Raw genomic sequence first — 19348 nt, forward strand, 5'->3', positions numbered from 1 at the left:
TGGGGCCAGTGAAAGTGTGAGACAAGCCTGTCCCAAGTCTTTGTCTGACCTAAATGACCTGCAAGGGGAATCTCATGGGCCAAGGTGAGAAGGAAACCTCTCAGAGACAAGGGGATGACCAGCCTCCTGGTTGCACCAGGCTTGGGGTCTCTTGACTCAGAGTACAGGAGTCCATCTTCCCAGTATACCCTGTGGGCACCTGTGGCATTCCCTGCAGCCTCAGCAGCAGCCTGCTGTCTGAGGGGTTCAAGGGAAGGGCAGCTCAACTGTTCCTTCCCCAGGTCTGCTCTGGAGGGTCCCCCTGAGCCCAGAAACTCAACTTGATCAAGTTCAAGCTCTTTAGGCTCAGTTTCCCTCAGCTCTTCTAGATCAGCCTCCTCAGAGACTTGATCCTCAACCTGGGGCAAGGGGGAAGGCAAAGCCTTACCCTTACTGCTCTTCTTCTTGGAAGGTGTCTGGTCCATTATTTCAGGATCCAGCACCTGTTCAGTGGGGCATCTTCTGGCCTGTGACCTAGTCACAGCAAGCACATGTGCTGGCAAGCCTAACATCTCCATGTGAGTCCTCTGCTCCACTTCTGACCATTGTGATGACTCCAAATCATTGCCCAACAAACAATCAACTGGGAGGTCTGAACTGACTACAACTTTCTTTTGTCCCTTCACTCCACCCCAGGAGAAAGCTACAATTGCCACACTATGACTAGTAGTGACATTGCTGGCATTGGTCACCAGGAAATCAGTACCTGGCATGATCTGTCCAGGGTCCACAAAGTTAGGTGTCACCATGGTGACACTGGCACAAGTGTCCCTATAGGCCTGAGCCATCTTGCCATTAATCAAAGGTGTCTGCCTGTATTTGCCCAAAGTATTGGGACTTATTTCAGGGGACATATCCATATCCCCTGTACAGACAAGGACAGCCTGAGTGAGTGTGCCAACTAAGTTGTCAGACCCCTCAGTACCCAAGGTTAACCCAACTAATGCCTTGGGAGTGACACTACCACTACTGACTGTACTAGGGGGTGCAGTTGCTTTAGGAGCTGTAGTGGCAGGAGTTTGTCCTCCTCCTCTTTTGGTGCACTCACTAAACCAGTGAGATTTACTTTTGCAGTACTGGCACCACCTTTTTGACTGGCCTTCTTGAGTCTTCTTCTTCTGGGAAGCCTGACCCCCACCCTCTTTGGTTTGTTGGGGACCTGGTGAAGACTTCTGGTCATTTTGCTCATTCTTGACATTACCCTTCTGGTCTGCTTTCTTCTGACCACCCTGGTTCTGGTTCTGGTTCTGCTTGATCCTTGTCCTGGCCCATTTGTCTGCCTTCTTTCCCAATTCTTGGGGAGAGGTCAGATCTGAATCAACAAGGTGCTGGTGCAGCAACTGGTTCTGACAATTGTTCAACATTTGTTCTCTCATCATTAGATTATACAATCCTGTGTAATCTGTAACCTTGCTACCCAGCAACCAGCCCTCCAAAGCCTTAGTGGCACAATCCACAAAATCAGACCAGTCCTGAGACTGAGTTTTCTGGGTGTCTCTGAACAGCAACCTGTACTGCTCAGTGGTTAAACCAAACCCATCAACCAGTGTATTCTTCAGGACCTGGTAATTGTTAGCATCCTCCACTCTTGTAGTGAGGAGCTTATCTCTACCTTTACCATCAAAGGAGAGCCACAGTATAGCTGCCCACTGACTCTGGGGAATGTTCTGCACAGTGCAGGCCCTCTCCAGAGCAGCCATCCATTTCTGGATGTCATCCCCTTGCTTAAAGGGGGGCACTATTTTAGTCAGGTGTTTAGTATCTAAACCCTTCTCTCTATCTCTTGGGAGATTGCTGCCACCAGTGGGAGCTAGCCCACTCATCTGCTGCTCTCTTGCCAGGGCAAGCTTCTCTTTGGCCAGGGCAATTTCTTCCCTTTCAATCCTCAGTTCAGCTTGTCTCATCCTAGCCTCATGCTCCTTTCTCTGAGGGGAAGTAAATCTCCTCTGTGGAGGATTCCTTCTCCCCTGAGAAGAGGCATTAGAGTGCAGAGATCTATTGGAGTCCCTAGAAAGAGATCTATCTCTCCTAACTCCAAGGTTAGGCCCACTTCGGGTTAGTACTGGGGGGCCCCCAGATCCTAGCCCAAGTAAGTCTAAGTTGGTCCTAGTTAGCCTTCTGACTACCTCAAGACCCTTGTCTACCTCATCCCCAGAGAGTACCTCCTGATCCTCCTCCTCAACTGCTGAATCAGTGTTGTGGAGATCTGGATCCCCAGAGGTTCCCTCTAAGGCTGGCATGTTCTCATGTAACTGAGAAAGCTTTCTGGCATCATATGTCTCTAAGAGACCTATCAGAAAGGAAGTGGTGGGGTTAGACCCCTGCTTCAGTTTCCTGGAGACACAGATCTGGCTCATCTCATGGAAACTGAGAGCTGCATATCTTGAAGTGACCTGTGGAGGGTCAACACTGACCAGGGGAGTCTCAGTAGAGTCCTCCTGAGTCGACATGCTTTTCTAGTGAGGTGTAAGTGGTGCACTTACCTACACTATATGTTTGCCTACTGATCCCTTGCTAGAGTTGTAGTTTAGGGTGTGCTAGGCCCTAGGAGCTACAACAGCTGGTTCAGTAGAACTCAGAGTATTCTAAGCTAAGTTATATGTACCTTTAGTACTTATGTGATCTGTCACAAGATATTCTTAGGGCATGTGTGGTAAAACAACAGCAAGCTCAAATCCCAACCGCTGCTCACCAATGTGAGAAGTTGGCCTGATGTGCAGTGCTCACTATTCTAGTGACCACTATATATCAGTCCAAACAACCCTTATTGATGATTGGTTGTATGTCAACCTTATAGACCAGCTATCCTAGTAGCATGGATACGAGCAGTCTAAGGCTAAGACTCTAGAGGGCGTGTTAAGCCAGCTGTTTTACCATCACATTACCCCTTGAACACCCAGTGAAAGGACACCACACAAGTTGTTATGAAAATAAACAGTGTATTTATTTATAACAAGACTACCCTGGCTCTTTATGAGACAGGGAGCTAAGCACACAACAAAACTCTTACGAAAATACTTTTAAGTTAGCACGTTACACAAATGCCCGAGGGGCACGAAAAACCATATACGCTAAAAGTGGAATGCGAATTACTAGCAGGTAAGTAACAGTTCTAATAGGCTTTGGAATCGCTAGGACTGGACTAGGGAATCGTTAGATTACTACTAGGAGGCCTAGGGGACTCGGGTGCAGAGTGTGCACTCTCACGCGGGATGCGGGACAAGGTCTATGGAAGCTAGAATTCACAAAGTTAGTGTTCACGGGCGAACCCGACCTGGTAGGGAGAAAACGACAGTGGATCCTGACCCTTGGATAGTGAGGCTATGCTGGGACACCGGAGTGCCGAAGTTACCTAGCCCAGGGGCTGCAGCTGCATAGGTCTGAAAAGACGTCGGGGATCTCGTTGCCGGACCAGGAGCCTGGAAGGAAGAAGTTGCTGGCAGGCGACCAGTGAAGAAAAGTTCGATGGATCCAAGCCTGGATCAAGGAAGAAGAAAACCTGAAAGCAGAGGGGACCAAGTTCTTGAATCACTAGCCAGTGATTAAGTGGGCACCAGGATGGCACCGGGCGAAGTCACCGCAGTCAGGTGAGTGGGCGCTGCTGGGCTCTGCAGTCTCTCGGACCAGGAGGCGTTGTCGGCGACCAGGATGGAGGTGCGAGCTGTCCCACGAAGGATGAAGTCGTTGGCGTCGAAGTTACCCAGGATTGGGCAACAAGCCTTGGCTAATTCAAGCCCACGCGGTGGACTCAAAATGGCGTCTTGAGTGGACCAGGAGGGTCCGGGGTGCTCCTTTTCTGGAAGGGAGCAAGGGCCAGTCTGGAGCAACCAGACCAGCAGCAGAAATGTCGTCGGGCGTCGTCAGGAAGGCCACAAGCCAACGGGCTAGTAGCCAAACAACGCGGTGAGCAGCGGAAAGCAGAAGGGCCCCACGCAGATCGTGGAGATGCTGGGGGGCTGCACTTCGGAGCTGGAGCTGCTCAGAGTCGGGGCTTCTCGGACCCCAAAGCACTCACCAGTAGATTACTCGGCGGGCTTGCTGGAAAGAAGTCGTGCAGTCTTGCAGATGGCCGGTCCCTTGAGGTCTCGTCGCACCCACGATTCTCAGCTGGGCTGTAGAGGTGGGTAGAGGTCAGAGGTGCCAGGGAAGCCGGTTCTCGTCGAGCTGGGCAGTCGGATTCCGGAGGAAGGACTTACAGCAGACCGCAGTGTTCTTGGATGGTGCCTGCGGATGCAGGGTGACTACTCCTTAGTCACAAGGGAGAAATCTTAGGAAGAAGTCTTGAGTTCCTTTCGCAGAAAGTAGTTTCAGGATTCAAAGATGATCTGCTTTGGAAGGGGGCCAGTCTCTACCTTTATCCTGTAAAAAGGGGCTGGCACGCGACTAAGTCCTGCCCTATGGGTGGGACTAGGAGGGGGGTGGTTACACCCACTTCCTTGGCGGGCTTTTCCCCAGCACAGGGTCTGGAGTGACCCTGGAACTGGTTCCAGCCAGCCTATGCACAGTGAGCACCGGGGTGCCACGTGTAGTCACCTTCCTCTAAAGCCCTGCCTACCTACAATACACAAAACCCTGTCTGGGACGGTGCTGGCACCGCCCCTGGCAGGAAACCCTTTGTCCTTATCTCCTGCTCTGGGAGGACTCCCAGCAGCAGGAGGGCAGACTTGTGTCTCGGTGGCAGCATCCATTTTGTGGATGCTATGGCTCTGTCTGACTTTTAACCGGGTTATAGGTTACAGGCATGTCGTGTCCCTCTAGAAGGGTGGAATGCTAACCCCGTCGCCAGAATTGGCGAGGGGTTAGTATTCCAATTCGTATGACACCTTACTCGACATGTTTTGATAAAGCGATACCAGAGTTGGCACATAACCGCGAGGATTATAATGCACTTAAGAGTATATGGTATGCGATATCATGGAAACGGCTAAGGGATGGATCCCGAAAGCCGCAGACAGGCTCAGCTCATGCTAGAGCACCATCTCACACGATTCCAAGCACTCTGCCTTCAGGATGGTTAAGGCCTGCTATAGGAGTGACTGATAGGAGATCTGTGTGTCCATTTTTAGGGTTAGATATAGGTATACTATATCTAAAGCAAAGGGTGAGTACACCACCTTGCCCCAGCTGTCGTGCAGCCAGTTGTGTCAGTTTTAGTTAGTCAATCCAGGGGTGGCATAATACATGCTTCAGCCCCTGGGAGACTTCTGGGTGCACCTCAGCCCTGGGTACAGGGACTTGGAGAGGGCCCAGTGCCAATTCAGTACCTGAGTACAATTTGGATAGAGAGAACAGCTAGGCTGTGGGTCTGATTAGCAGGCCCACAGCCAGGGAAAGTCGTAAACCAGTGCAGCAAAAAGCAAAAATCTGGGTGATCATAGGATTGCAGACCCTACTCTCCTACACCGCTACAGTGCGGGAGTCCCCGGAGCCTTCCGGCCCCGCCGTCATCTGCCCCGGCGGTCCCCGGTGCCAAGAAAGGGCCGCCGCCGTGTTGTTGTGGGCCGTGCCCGGCCCGGGAAGGCGATCGGGAGAGGTGCCGCCAGCCAGTGCACCTAGAAACTCCAGTCACCGCCGCGGCCCAGCCCAGATAAGGCCGCGCTGGGCCCGAAGCCACCATCACCACGTGACGGGGGCGCCCGGCCGCGTCATCGGCCGCGCCCCCTCCCTTGCCGCTGATTGGCCCTGGGCCCGGGAAGAGCCCGGAAGCCCGAGACCTGAGGAGAAACCCGCGCGGGGGCTCAGGAGGAGCCCGAGAGCCCCCGAGCCCCCCCACTCCCCGTCACCAGCCCCGTGCCCGCCCCTCCCCCGGGAAAAGTTGTAGTTGGGCCCTGTTGGCCCTGAGAGCCTGTGAGAAGCGGCTACCAGACTGCCAGGCCCCTGAGCTGGGCCAGGACCATTATAGGAACCTGTGCTTCCAGGCCAGGTCCGGCATTGGGTTTGAGATGAGAAGTTCATTCCGCTCAATGAATTGGGTCTTCCCATTTAATGAAATGTTTAGCCCTGATCAATGAAATGCTCAATCCTACTGGAAGAGATTCTTGAAATGTTCTTCTTGATTCAAGGAAATGGTTATTCTAGCCTAAGGAAATATTGGCTTACCTAATATGATGTTGGATCTCCTGCATAGGGAGATGTTGCACGATGTTTGATGAAATATTCATTCTGGTCTGATGAAATGTTTTAACCCAGTCTAATGCAGTGATCCCTGAACACCCACAAGTATATGATGAAATGTGTACTGCTGGGTAATGAAGCCTTTATTCCCCTGATGCAATGGTTATTGATGCATGTTATGGTGATTATTGAACTGCTCCCCTTGCTCCCCTGATGAACTGCCTTTAATGAGTTATTGCTACTGTGACTATTGATTTGCTTTAAATGATTTACCAAACGTGATCTTGATCTAGATAAAAGCTACTTGATTTTTACTCAAACTCACTGGTGTGGTGTCAGTCATTGCGTGCGTTTTCTGTCTGTGGATGTGTGTGCTGTATGGTCCCTTTACACCTAAGCTTTTAGGTGCCTACCTACTCGTGCCAGGCTACCCCCGGGGAACTGGTGATCCCAGTTCCTACAAGCACTCTTTTCTACAATGAACACGTGTCGGCTGGCTGTTTGTAGTTTGTAAATTGTACCGGATGCACGATTAAAAGACAAGATTAAGAACAAAGACTCCACCGTTGCGTCGTTCTAATTTTCTCTAATTATTTATCTATCGAAGTATTTACTGTTTAATGTGTGCACAGGACTATTGCCGAACAGGAGATTGGATGTGTTCGGTGGACCTCCAAGATGCGTACTTCCATATACCCATTGCTCCATGTCATCGCAAGTATCTATGGTTTGTGGTAGGAGTCAAGCACTATCAATACAAGGTCTTACCCTTCGGGCTGAAGTCTGCCCCGCGAGTCTTTACCAAGTGCATGGCAGTGGTGGCGGCCGCCCTACACAGAAAAGGTCTATTCGTCTACCCTTACTTAGACGATTGGCTCCTCAAAGGGCCATCTCCTCAACAATTAAGGAGCGATTTCCAAATCTCTCTACAGCAACTACACAAACTGGGTGTGAGAAGTTGGCCTGATGTGCAGTGCTCACTATTCTAGTGACCACTATATATCAGTCCAAACAACCCTTATTGATGATTGGTTGTAAGTCAACCTTATAGACCAGCTATCCTAGTAGCATGGATACGAGCAGTCTAAGGCTAAGACTCTAGAGGGCGTGTTAAGCCAGCTGTTTTACCATCACATTACCCCTTGAACACCCAGTGAAAGGACACCACACAAGTTGTTATGAAAATAAACAGTGTATTTATTTATAACAAGACTACCCTGGCTCTTTATGAGACAGGGAGCTAAGCACACAACAAAACTCTTACGAAAATACTTTTAAGTTAGCACGTTACACAAATGCCCGAGGGGCACGAAAAACCATATACGCTAAAAGTGGAATGCGAATTACTAGCAGGTAAGTAACAGTTCTAATAGGCTTTGGAATCGCTAGGACTGGACTAGGGAATCGTTAGATTACTACTAGGAGGCCTAGGGGACTCGGGTGCAGAGTGTGCACTCTCACGCGGGATGCGGGACAAAGTCTATGGAAGCTAGAATTCACAAAGTTAGTGTTCACGGGCGAACCCGACCTGGTAGGGAGAAAACGACAGTGGATCCTGACCCTTGGATAGTGAGGCTATGCTGGGACACCGGAGTGCCGAAGTTACCTAGCCCAGGGGCTGCAGCTGCATAGGTCTGAAAAGACGTCGGGGATCTCGTTGCCGGACCAGGAGCCTGGAAGGAAGAAGTTGCTGGCAGGCGACCAGTGAAGAAAAGTTCGATGGATCCAAGCCTGGATCAAGGAAGAAGAAAACCTGAAAGCAGAGGGGACCAAGTTCTTGAATCACTAGCCAGTGATTAAGTGGGCACCAGGATGGCACCGGGCGAAGTCACCGCAGTCAGGTGAGTGGGCGCTGCTGGGCTCTGCAGTCTCTCGGACCAGGAGGCGTTGTCGGCGACCAGGATGGAGGTGCGAGCTGTCCCACGAAGGATGAAGTCGTTGGCGTCGAAGTTACCCAGGATTGGGCAACAAGCCTTGGCTAATTCAAGCCCACGCGGTGGACTCAAAATGGCGTCTTGAGTGGACCAGGAGGGTCCGGGGTGCTCCTCTTCTGGAAGGGAGCAAGGGCCAGTCTGGAGCAACCAGACCAGCAGCAGAAATGTCGTCGGGCGTCGTCAGGAAGGCCACAAGCCAACGGCTAGTAGCCAAACAACGCGGTGAGCAGCGGAAAGCAGAAGGGCCCCACGCAGATCGTGGAGATGCTGGGGGGCTGCACTTCGGAGCTGGAGCTGCTCAGAGTCGGGGCTTCTCGGACCCCAAAGCACTCACCAGTAGATTACTCGGCGGGCTTGCTGGAAAGAAGTCGTGCAGTCTTGCAGATGGCCGGTCCCTTGAGGTCTCGTCGCACCCACGGTTCTCAGCTGGGCTGTAGAGGTGGGTAGAGGTCAGAGGTGCCAGGGAAGCCGGTTCTCGTCGAGCTGGGCAGTCGGATTCCGGAGGAAGGACTTACAGCAGACCGCAGTGTTCTTGGATGGTGCCTGCGGATGCAGGGTGACTACTCCTTAGTCACAAGGGAGAAATCTTAGGAAGAAGTCTTGAGTTCCTTTCGCAGAAAGTAGTTTCAGGATTCAAAGATGATCTGCTTTGGAAGGGGGCCAGTCTCTACCTTTATCCTGTAAAAAGGGGCTGGCACGCGACTAAGTCCTGCCCTATGGGTGGGACTAGGAGGGGGGTGGTTACACCCACTTCCTTGGCGGGCTTTTCCCCAGCACAGGGTCTGGAGTGACCCTGGAACTGGTTCCAGCCAGCCTATGCACAGTGAGCACCGGGGTGCCACGTGTAGTCACCTTCCTCTAAAGCCCTGCCTACCTACAATACACAAAACCCTGTCTGGGACGGTGCTGGCACCGCCCCTGGCAGGAAACCCTTTGTCCTTATCTCCTGCTCTGGGAGGACTCCCAGCAGCAGGAGGGCAGACTTGTGTCTCGGTGGCAGCATCCATTTTGTGGATGCTAAGGCTCTGTCTGACTTTTAACCGGGTTATAGGTTACAGGCATGTCGTGTCCCTCTAGAAGGGTGGAATGCTAACCCCGTCGCCAGAATTGGCGAGGGGTTAGTATTCCAATTCGTATGACACCTTACTCGACATGTTTTGATAAAGCGATACCAGAGTTGGCACATAACCGCGAGGATTATAATGCACTTAAGAGTATATGGTATGCGATATCATGGAAACGGCTAAGGGATGGATCCCGAAAGCCGCAGACAGGCTCAGCTCATGCTAGAGCACCATCTCACACGATTCCAAGCACTCTGCCTTCAGGATGGTTAAGGCCTGCTATAGGAGTGACTGATAGGAGATCTGTGTGTCCATTTTTAGGGTTAGATATAGGTATACTATATCTAAAGCAAAGGGTGAGTACACCACCTTGCCCCAGCTGTCGTGCAGCCAGTTGTGTCAGTTTTAGTTAGTCAATCCAGGGGTGGCATAATACATGCTTCAGCCCCTGGGAGACTTCTGGGTGCACCTCAGCCCTGGGTACAGGGACTTGGAGAGGGCCCAGTGCCAATTCAGTACCTGAGTACAATTTGGATAGAGAGAACAGCTAGGCTGTGGGTCTGATTAGCAGGCCCACAGCCAGGGAAAGTCGTAAACCAGTGCAGCAAAAAGCAAAAATCTGGGTGATCATAGGATTGCAGACCCTACTCTCCTACATGACCCCCCCCCAAACTTTGGGACAATAAGCTAACCTTGACCAGGTGAGTCTTCTTGCTCTAAGTGGAAATACCTGGAGAGCCCATCAGCATTGCTGTGATCAGTCCCAGGTCTATGCTCCACTGTAAAATCCATCCCCTGTAGGGAAATGGACCACCTAAGCAGTTTGGGGTTTTCACCCTTCATCTGATTTAGCCACAAGAGGGGCTTATGGTCTGTCTGAATGGTGAAGTGAGTGCCAAACAAGTAGGCCCTCAGCTTCTTCAGGGCCCAGACCACAGCAAAGGCCTCCCTCTCAATAGCTGACCAATTTTTCTCTCTGGGTGTCAACCTCCTACTAATGAAAGCAATAGGCTGATCATTACCATCAAAATTCAGTTGAGACAGAACAGCTCCCACACCCAACTCAGAAGCATCTGTTTGGACAATGAATGGCTTGGAGTAATCTGGACTCTTGAGGATAGGTGCTGTGCACATGGCCTGCTTTAGGTCATTGAATGCTTTCTGACAGCTTGCTGTCCACTGAACTTTCTTTGGCATCTTTTTGCTTGTCAGGTCATTAAGGGGGGTCACTATGGACCCATAATTTCTGACAAACTTCCTATAGTACCCAGTCAGGCCCAAGAAAGCTCGAACCTGAGTCTGGGTGATTGGAGGAGTCCAGTCCTTGATGGCCTGTATCTTACTCTCCAGTGGCTGAACCTGGCCTCCACCTACAAGGTGGCCCAGGTATACAACCTGTGACTGCCCTATCTGGCACTTGGTGGCCTTGATAGTGAGGCCTGCCTTTTGCAGGGCCTCTAACACTTTCCTCAGGTGGACCAGGTGATCCTCCCAGGTGGAGCTAAAGACAGCAATATCGTCAAGATAAGCTGCACAGAAGTCATCCAGCCCAGTGAAGACTTGATTCACCAACCTTTGGAAGGTGGCAGGGGCATTTTTCAGTCCAAAGGGCATTACCACAAATTGATAATGCCCTCCAGGGGTAGAAAATGCTGTCTTAGGTTTGGCTTCCTCAGCTAACCTGATTTGCCAATACCCAGCTGTCAAATCAAATGTGCTTAAGAAGTTGGCAGAAGCCAATCTATCTATAAGCTCATCTGCTCTTGGTATTGGGTGGGCATCAGTCTTAGTGACTGCATTGAGGCCTCTGTAGTCTACGCAAAACCTCATCTCTCTCTTACCACCCTGGGTGTGAGGCTTTGGCACTAGAACTACTGGGCTAGCCCAAGGGCTATCTGAGGGCTCAATGACTCCCAGTTCCAACATTTTCTGCACTTCAGTTTTGATGCAGTCTCTAACATGATCAGGCTGCCTGTAGATTTTACTCTTGACAGGCAGACTGTCTCCAGTGTCAACATCATGGGTACACCAATCAGTTTGGCTGGGTGTCAGAGAGAACATATGTCGAAAGGATTGCAGAACTTGCCTGCAATCCTGTTGCTGATGTTCAGTGAGGCTGCCCCAAAAGACAACACCATCAACTGACCCATCATCAGGATTCTGAGTGAGCAGGTCTGGGAGAGGGTCACTCTCTTCCTCCTGTCCCTCATCTGTGGCCATGAGCAAGCTCATGTCCTTCCTGTCAACATATGCCTTGAGCCTGTTAACATGGAGCACTCTGAGAGGGCTCCTGGGAGTTCCAAGGTCCACCAAGTAGGTAACCTCTCCCTTTTGCTCAATGATGGTGTGGGGCCCAGACCATTTGTCTTTCAGAGCTGCTGGGGCCACTGGCTCCAGCACCCACACCTTCTGTCCTGGCTGGTACACAGTCAGTACAGCCTTTTGGTCATGCCAAGCTTTTTGAAGTTCCTGGCTGGCCTCAAGGTTTTTAGATGCCTTCTCCATATACTCAGCCATCCTGGAGCGGAGACCAAGTACATAGTCCACTATGTTGGTTGCAGGCTTTTTGAGAGGTCTCTCCCATCCTTCCTTCACCAAACACAGGGGTCCCCTTACAGGATGCCCATACAGAAGCTCAAAAGGGCTGTAGCCAACCCCCTTCTGTGGGACCTCTCTGTAAGCAAACAAGAGGCAGGGGATCAGGACATCCCATCTTCTCCTAAGAGGTTCAGGTAGTCCATGAATCATCCCTTTCAGGGTCCTGTTGAATCTCTCAACAAGCCCATTGCATTGTGGATGATAGGGTGTGGTGAACTTGTAGTTCACACCACACTCTTTCCACATGGCAGTCAGATATCCTGACATGAAGTTTGTACCTCTGTCAGAAACGACCTCCTTAGGGAAACCCACTCTGGAGAACACTCCAACTAGGGCTCTTGCCACTACAGGGGCTGTAGTGGTCCTAAGGGGAATAGCCTCAGGATACCTGGTGGCATGGTCCACCACCACCAGTATAAACTTGTGTCCTGATGCTGTCTGGGGTTCCATTGGACCAACAATGTCAATCCCCACTCTTTCAAAGGGAACCCCCACCACAGGTAGTGGTATGAGGGGGGCCTTTGTTGTGCCACCTGACTTACCACTGGCTTGGCAAGTGACACATGAGCGACAAAACTCCTTGGTATTCTCATTCATATGGGGCCAGTGAAAGTGTGAGACAAGCCTGTCCCAAGTCTTTGTCTGACCTAAATGACCTGCAAGGGGAATCTCATGGGCCAAGGTGAGAAGGAAACCTCTCAGAGACAAGGGGATGACCAGCCTCCTGGTTGCACCAGGCTTGGGGTCTCTTGACTCAGAGTACAGGAGTCCATCTTCCCAGTATACCCTGTGGGCACCTGTGGCATTCCCTGCAGCCTCAGCAGCAGCCTGCTGTCTGAGGGGTTCAAGGGAAGGGCAGCTCAACTGTTCCTTCCCCAGGTCTGCTCTGGAGGGTCCCCCTGAGCCCAGAAACTCAACTTGATCAAGTTCAAGCTCTTTAGGCTCAGTTTCCCTCAGCTCTTCTAGATCAGCCTCCTCAGAGACTTGATCCTCAACCTGGGGCAAGGGGGAAGGCAAAGCCTTACCCTTACTGCTCTTCTTCTTGGAAGGTGTCTGGTCCATTATTTCAGGATCCAGCACCTGTTCAGTGGGGCATCTTCTGGCCTGTGACCTAGTCACAGCAAGCACATGTGCTGGCAAGCCTAACATCTCCATGTGAGTCCTCTGCTCCACTTCTGACCATTGTGATGACTCCAAATCATTGCCCAACAATCAATCAACTGGGAGGTCTGAACTGACTACAACTTTCTTTTGTCCCTTCACTCCACCCCAGGAGAAAGCTACAATTGCCACACTATGACTAGTAGTGACATTGCTGGCATTGGTCACCAGGAAATCAGTACCTGGCATGATCTGTCCAGGGTCCACAAAGTTAGGTGTCACCATGGTGACACTGGCACAAGTGTCCCTATAGGCCTGAGCCATCTTGCCATTAATCAAAGGTGTCTGCCTGTATTTGCCCAAAGTATTGGGACTTATTTCAGGGGACATATCCATATCCCCTGTACAGACAAGGACAGCCTGAGTGAGTGTGCCAACTAAGTTGTCAGACCCCTCAGTACCCAAGGTTAACCCAACTAATGCCTTGGGAGTGACACTACCACTACTGACTGTACTAGGGGGTGCAGTTGCTTTAGGAGCTGTAGTGGCAGGAGTTTGTCCTCCTCCTCTTTTGGTGCACTCACTAAACCAGTGAGATTTACTTTTGCAGTACTGGCACCACCTTTTTGACTGGCCTTCTTGAGTCTTCTTCTTCTGGGAAGCCTGACCCCCACCCTCTTTGGTTTGTTGGGGACCTGGTGAAGACTTCTGGTCATTTTGCTCATTCTTGACATTACCCTTCTGGTCTGCTTTCTTCTGACCACCCTGGTTCTGGTTCTGGTTCTGCTTGATCCTTGTCCTGACCCATTTGTCTGCCTTCTTTCCCAATTCTTGGGGAGAGGTCAGATCTGAATCAACAAGGTGCTGGTGCAGCAACTGGTTCTGACAATTGTTCAAAATTTGTTCTCTCATCATTAGATTATACAATCCTGTGTAATCTGTAACCTTGCTACCCAGCAACCAGCCCTCCAAAGCCTTAGTGGCACAATCCACAAAATCAGACCAGTCCTGAGACTGAGTTTTCTGGGTGTCTCTGAACAGCAACCTGTACTGCTCAGTGGTTAAACCAAACCCATCAACCAGTGTATTCTTCAGGACCTGGTAATTGTTAGCATCCTCCACTCTTGTAGTGAGGAGCTTATCTCTACCTTTACCATCAAAGGAGAGCCACAGTATAGCTGCCCACTGACTCTGGGGAATGTTCTGCACAGTGCAGGCCCTCTCCAGAGCAGCCATCCATGTCTGGATGTCATCCCCTTGCTTAAAGGGGGGCACTATTTTAGTCAGGTGTTTAGTATCTAAACCCTTCTCTCTATCTCTTGGGAGATTGCTGCCACCAGTGGGAGCTAGCCCACTCATCTGCTGCTCTCTTGCCAGGGCAAGCTTCTCTTTGGCCAGGGCAATTTCTTCCCTTTCAATCCTCAGTTCAGCTTGTCTCATCCTAGCCTCATGCTCCTTTCTCTGAGGGGAAGTAAATCTCCTCTGTGGAGGATTCCTTCTCCCCTGAGAAGAGGCATTAGAGTGCAGAGATCTATTGGAGTCCCTAGAAAGAGATCTATCTCTCCTAACTCCAAGGTTAGGCCCACTTCGGGTTAGTACTGGGGGGCCCCCAGATCCTAGCCCGAGTAAGTCTAAGTTGGTCCTAGTTAGCCTTCTGACTACCTCAAGACCCTTGTCTACCTCATCCCCAGAGAGTACCTCCTGATCCTCCTCCTCAACTGCTGAATCAGTGTTGTGGAGATCTGGATCCCCAGAGGTTCCCTCTAAGGCTGGCATGTTCTCATGTAACTGAGAAAGCTTTCTGGCATCATATGTCTCTAAGAGACCTATCAGAAAGGAAGTGGTGGGGTTAGACCCCTGCTTCAGTTTCCTGGAGACACAGATCTGTCTCATCTCATGGAAACTGAGAGCTGCATATCTTGAAGTGACCTGTGGAGGGTCAACACTGACCAGGGGAGTCTCAGTAGAGTCCTCCTGAGTCGACATGCTTTTCTAGTGAGGTGTAAGTGGTGCACTTACCTACACTATATGTTTGCCTACTGATCCCTTGCTAGAGTTGTAGTTTAGGGTGTGCTAGGCCCTAGGAGCTACAACAGCTGGTTCAGTAGAACTCAGAGTATTCTAAGCTAAGTTATATGTACCTTTAGTACTTATGTGATCTGTCACAAGATATTCTTAGGGCATGTGTGGTAAAACAACAGCAAGCTCAAATCCCAACCGCTGCTCACCAATGTGAGAAGTTGGCCTGATGTGCAGTGCTCACTATTCTAGTGACCACTATATATCAGTCCAAACAACCCTTATTGATGATTGGTTGTAAGTCAACCTTATAGACCAGCTATCCTAGTAGCATGGATACGAGCAGTCTAAGGCTAAGACTCTAGAGGGCGTGTTAAGCCAGCTGTTTTACCATCACATTACCCCTTGAACACCCAGTGAAAGGACACCACACAAGTTGTTATGAAAATAAACAGTGTATTTATTTATAACAAGACTACCCTGGCTCTTTATGAGACAGGGAGCTAAGCACACAACAAAACTCTTACGAAAATACTTTTAAGTTAGCACGTTACACAAATGCCCGAGGGGCACGAAAAACCATATACGCTAAAAGTGGAATGCGAATTACTAGCAGGTAAGTAACAGTTCTAATAGGCTTTGGAATCGCTAGGACTGGACTAGGGAATCGTTAGATTACTACTAGGAGGCCTAGGGGACTCGGGTGCAGAGTGTGCACTCTCACGCGGGATGCGGGACAAAGTCTATGGAAGCTAGAATTCACAAAGTTAGTGTTCACGGGCGAACCCGACCTGGTAGGGAGAAAACGACAGTGGATCCTGACCCTTGGATAGTGAGGCTATGCTGGGACACCGGAGTGCCGAAGTTACCTAGCCCAGGGGCTGCAGCTGCATAGGTCTGAAAAGACGTCGGGGATCTCGTTGCCGGACCAGGAGCCTGGAAGGAAGAAGTTGCTGGCAGGCGACCAGTGAAGAAAAGTTCGATGGATCCAAGCCTGGATCAAGGAAGAAGAAAACCTGAAAGCAGAGGGGACCAAGTTCTTGAATCACTAGCCAGTGATTAAGTGGGCACCAGGATGGCACCGGGCGAAGTCACCGCAGTCAGGTGAGTGGGCGCTGCTGGGCTCTGCAGTCTCTCGGACCAGGAGGCGTTGTCGGCGACCAGGATGGAGGTGCGAGCTGTCCCACGAAGGATGAAGTCGTTGGCGTCGAAGTTACCCAGGATTGGGCAACAAGCCTTGGCTAATTCAAGCCCACGTGGTGGACTCAAAATGGCGTCTTGAGTGGACCAGGAGGGTCCGGGGTGCTCCTCTTCTGGAAGGGAGCAAGGGCCAGTCTGGAGCAACCAGACCAGCAGCAGAAATGTCGTCGGGCGTCGTCAGGAAGGCCACAAGCCAACGGCTAGTAGCCAAACAACGCGGTGAGCAGCGGAAAGCAGAAGGGCCCCACGCAGATCGTGGAGATGCTGGGGGGCTGCACTTCGGAGCTGGAGCTGCTCAGAGTCGGGGCTTCTCGGACCCCAAAGCACTCACCAGTAGATTACTCGGCGGGCTTGCTGGAAAGAAGTCGTGCAGTCTTGCAGATGGCCGGTCCCTTGAGGTCTCGTCGCACCCACGGTTCTCAGCTGGGCTGTAGAGGTGGGTAGAGGTCAGAGGTGCCAGGGAAGCCGGTTCTCGTCGAGCTGGGCAGTCGGATTCCGGAGGAAGGACTTACAGCAGACCGCAGTGTTCTTGGATGGTGCCTGCGGATGCAGGGTGACTACTCCTTAGTCACAAGGGAGAAATCTTAGGAAGAAGTCTTGAGTTCCTTTCGCAGAAAGTAGTTTCAGGATTCAAAGATGATCTGCTTTGGAAGGGGGCCAGTCTCTACCTTTATCCTGTAAAAAGGGGCTGGCACGCGACTAAGTCCTGCCCTATGGGTGGGACTAGGAGGGGGGTGGTTACACCCACTTCCTTGGCGGGCTTTTCCCCAGCACAGGGTCTGGAGTGACCCTGGAACTGGTTCCAGCCAGCCTATGCACAGTGAGCACCGGGGTGCCACGTGTAGTCACCTTCCTCTAAAGCCCTGCCTACCTACAATACACAAAACCCTGTCTGGGACGGTGCTGGCACCGCCCCTGGCAGGAAACCCTTTGTCCTTATCTCCTGCTCTGGGAGGACTCCCAGCAGCAGGAGGGCAGACTTGTGTCTCGGTGGCAGCATCCATTTTGTGGATGCTAAGGCTCTGTCTGACTTTTAACCGGGTTATAGGTTACAGGCATGTCGTGTCCCTCTAGAAGGGTGGAATGCTAACCCCGTCGCCAGAATTGGCGAGGGGTTAGTATTCCAATTCGTATGACACCTTACTCGACATGTTTTGATAAAGCGATACCAGAGTTGGCACATAACCGCGAGGATTATAATGCACTTAAGAGTATATGGTATGCGATATCATGGAAACGGCTAAGGGATGGATCCCGAAAGCCGCAGACAGGCTCAGCTCATGCTAGAGCACCATCTCACACGATTCCAAGCACTCTGCCTTCAGGATGGTTAAGGCCTGCTATAGGAGTGACTGATAGGAGATCTGTGTGTCCATTTTTAGGGTTAGATATAGGTATACTATATCTAAAGCAAAGGGTGAGTACACCACCTTGCCCCAGCTGTCGTGCAGCCAGTTGTGTCAGTTTTAGTTAGTCAATCCAGGGGTGGCATAATACATGCTTCAGCCCCTGGGAGACTTCTGGGTGCACCTCAGCCCTGGGTACAGGGACTTGGAGAGGGCCCAGTGCCAATTCAGTACCTGAGTACAATTTGGATAGAGAGAACAGCTAGGCTGTGGGTCTGATTAGCAGGCCCACAGCCAGGGAAAGTCGTAAACCAGTGCAGCAAAAAGCAAAAATCTGGGTGATCATAGGATTGCAGACCCTACTCTCCTACACTGGGTCTTCATGTCAACATGGAGAAGTCTGTACAACAGCCCACCCAGACGATCCACTATCTGGGATCGACTCTGGATACAAACAAAGGAAGAGCGTTTCCTTCAGAGGAGAGACTTTCCTCAATGCAGCAGAAGTGCAAGGCTCTGCTTCAGACAGATCGCCCAGCAGTCCGACAAGTGGCATCTCTGCTGGGGTCGATGGCCTTCTGCATATTTCTCATCCTCAACGCCAGGCTGAGAATGCGTCCATTGCAACAAGATCTAGAAGACAATTGGGACCAAGCAACAGGGCGCTGGGAGGATCGGATCGTGCTCTCCCAAGCAGTGAAATCTTCCATCAAGTGGTGGACTTGGCCGCAGAATCTGTTGGTGCGAGTCCCTTTCCATCAACCAGTTCCAGTGCAATCGTTGATAACGGATGCATCTCTACAAGGATGGGGGGCACACATGGGGTGCCTTCAAATGCAGGGCCGGTGGTCCACGAAAGAACAGTCCTATCACATAAACATGTTGGAGCTACGAGCAGTCCATCTTGCTATGAAAGCTTTTTTGCCTTCGATCACGTCCAACTCGGTCCTGATTCAAACAGACAACACGACCACCATGTATTATCTAAACAAACCGGGTGGTACGCGCTCTTGCCCTCTCTCCCTGGAGGCTCAAGCGATTTGGCACTGGCTCGGAACCTCTCCATAGTGGCAGTGCACCTTCCGGGAGAGCAGAATGTCAAAGCAGACACACTCAGTCGGCACTTCGAAGGTCAGCCAGACTGGATTCTGCATGACAAGGTGGTGGCAGACATTTTCCAACAGTGGGGTCGCCCATCAATAGATTTATTTGCAGACAACAAAATCAAAAAATGCCACGCCTTCGCATCCAGATTCCACCGTCCAGGGACAAGGGGGAATGCGCTTTTGATGGATTGGTCAGAGACATTTGCCTACGCCTTTCCTCCTCTACCTCTGATCCCGAAGGTGGTGTCCAAGCTCATCAGATCCAACATGAAGATGATTCTGATAGCTCCAGACTGGCCACGGCAGTGGTGGTACCTGGACCTTCTTCAGTTATCGGTACTCCCCCACAGGAGGCTACCGTACATAGCGGACCTACTGACCAAGATGGACGAGAGGATTCTCCATCCCAGCCTTCCCTCCCTGAACTTGGCAGCGTGGCTCCTGAGGTCCTACAATACGGACACTTAAATCTGCCGCAGGACTGCTTGCATATCCTGAAAGAGGCTAAGCGACCCTCCACAAGAGCATCATACGCTTTTAAATGGAAGAGGTTCTACCTATGGTGTGTTGAAAATAATTTTAACCCCACGAAGGGGCAGGAAGAAGTCATTCTTCCTTACCTTCTATATATTTAGCAAAAGCGGGTTTGAAATATGCCTCAGTCAGGGTTCATTTGTCAGCCATTACGGCATACAGAAAGTCACCCAGCCAACCTTCCTTTTTCCAAATGCAGGTGGTTAAGGATTTCTTACAAAGGTTGAAGAAAGTGTATCCCCTGGTTCGAAACACTTCTCCCTGGGAGTTGAATCTGGTGCTGTCCAAATTAA

General features: G+C 51.0%; 1 protein-coding gene across 2 annotated transcripts in view; it reads left to right on the forward strand.

The window, feature by feature from the left end:
- The window catches only part of HIRA (histone cell cycle regulator), a 383198-nt gene that overhangs the window by 186293 nt on the left and 177557 nt on the right, over nt 1–19348 (forward strand). The window lies entirely within an intron of this gene.

This window comes from Lissotriton helveticus, chromosome 11, assembly GCF_964261635.1.
Source record: "Lissotriton helveticus chromosome 11, aLisHel1.1, whole genome shotgun sequence".
NCBI lineage: Eukaryota > Metazoa > Chordata > Amphibia > Caudata > Salamandridae > Lissotriton > Lissotriton helveticus.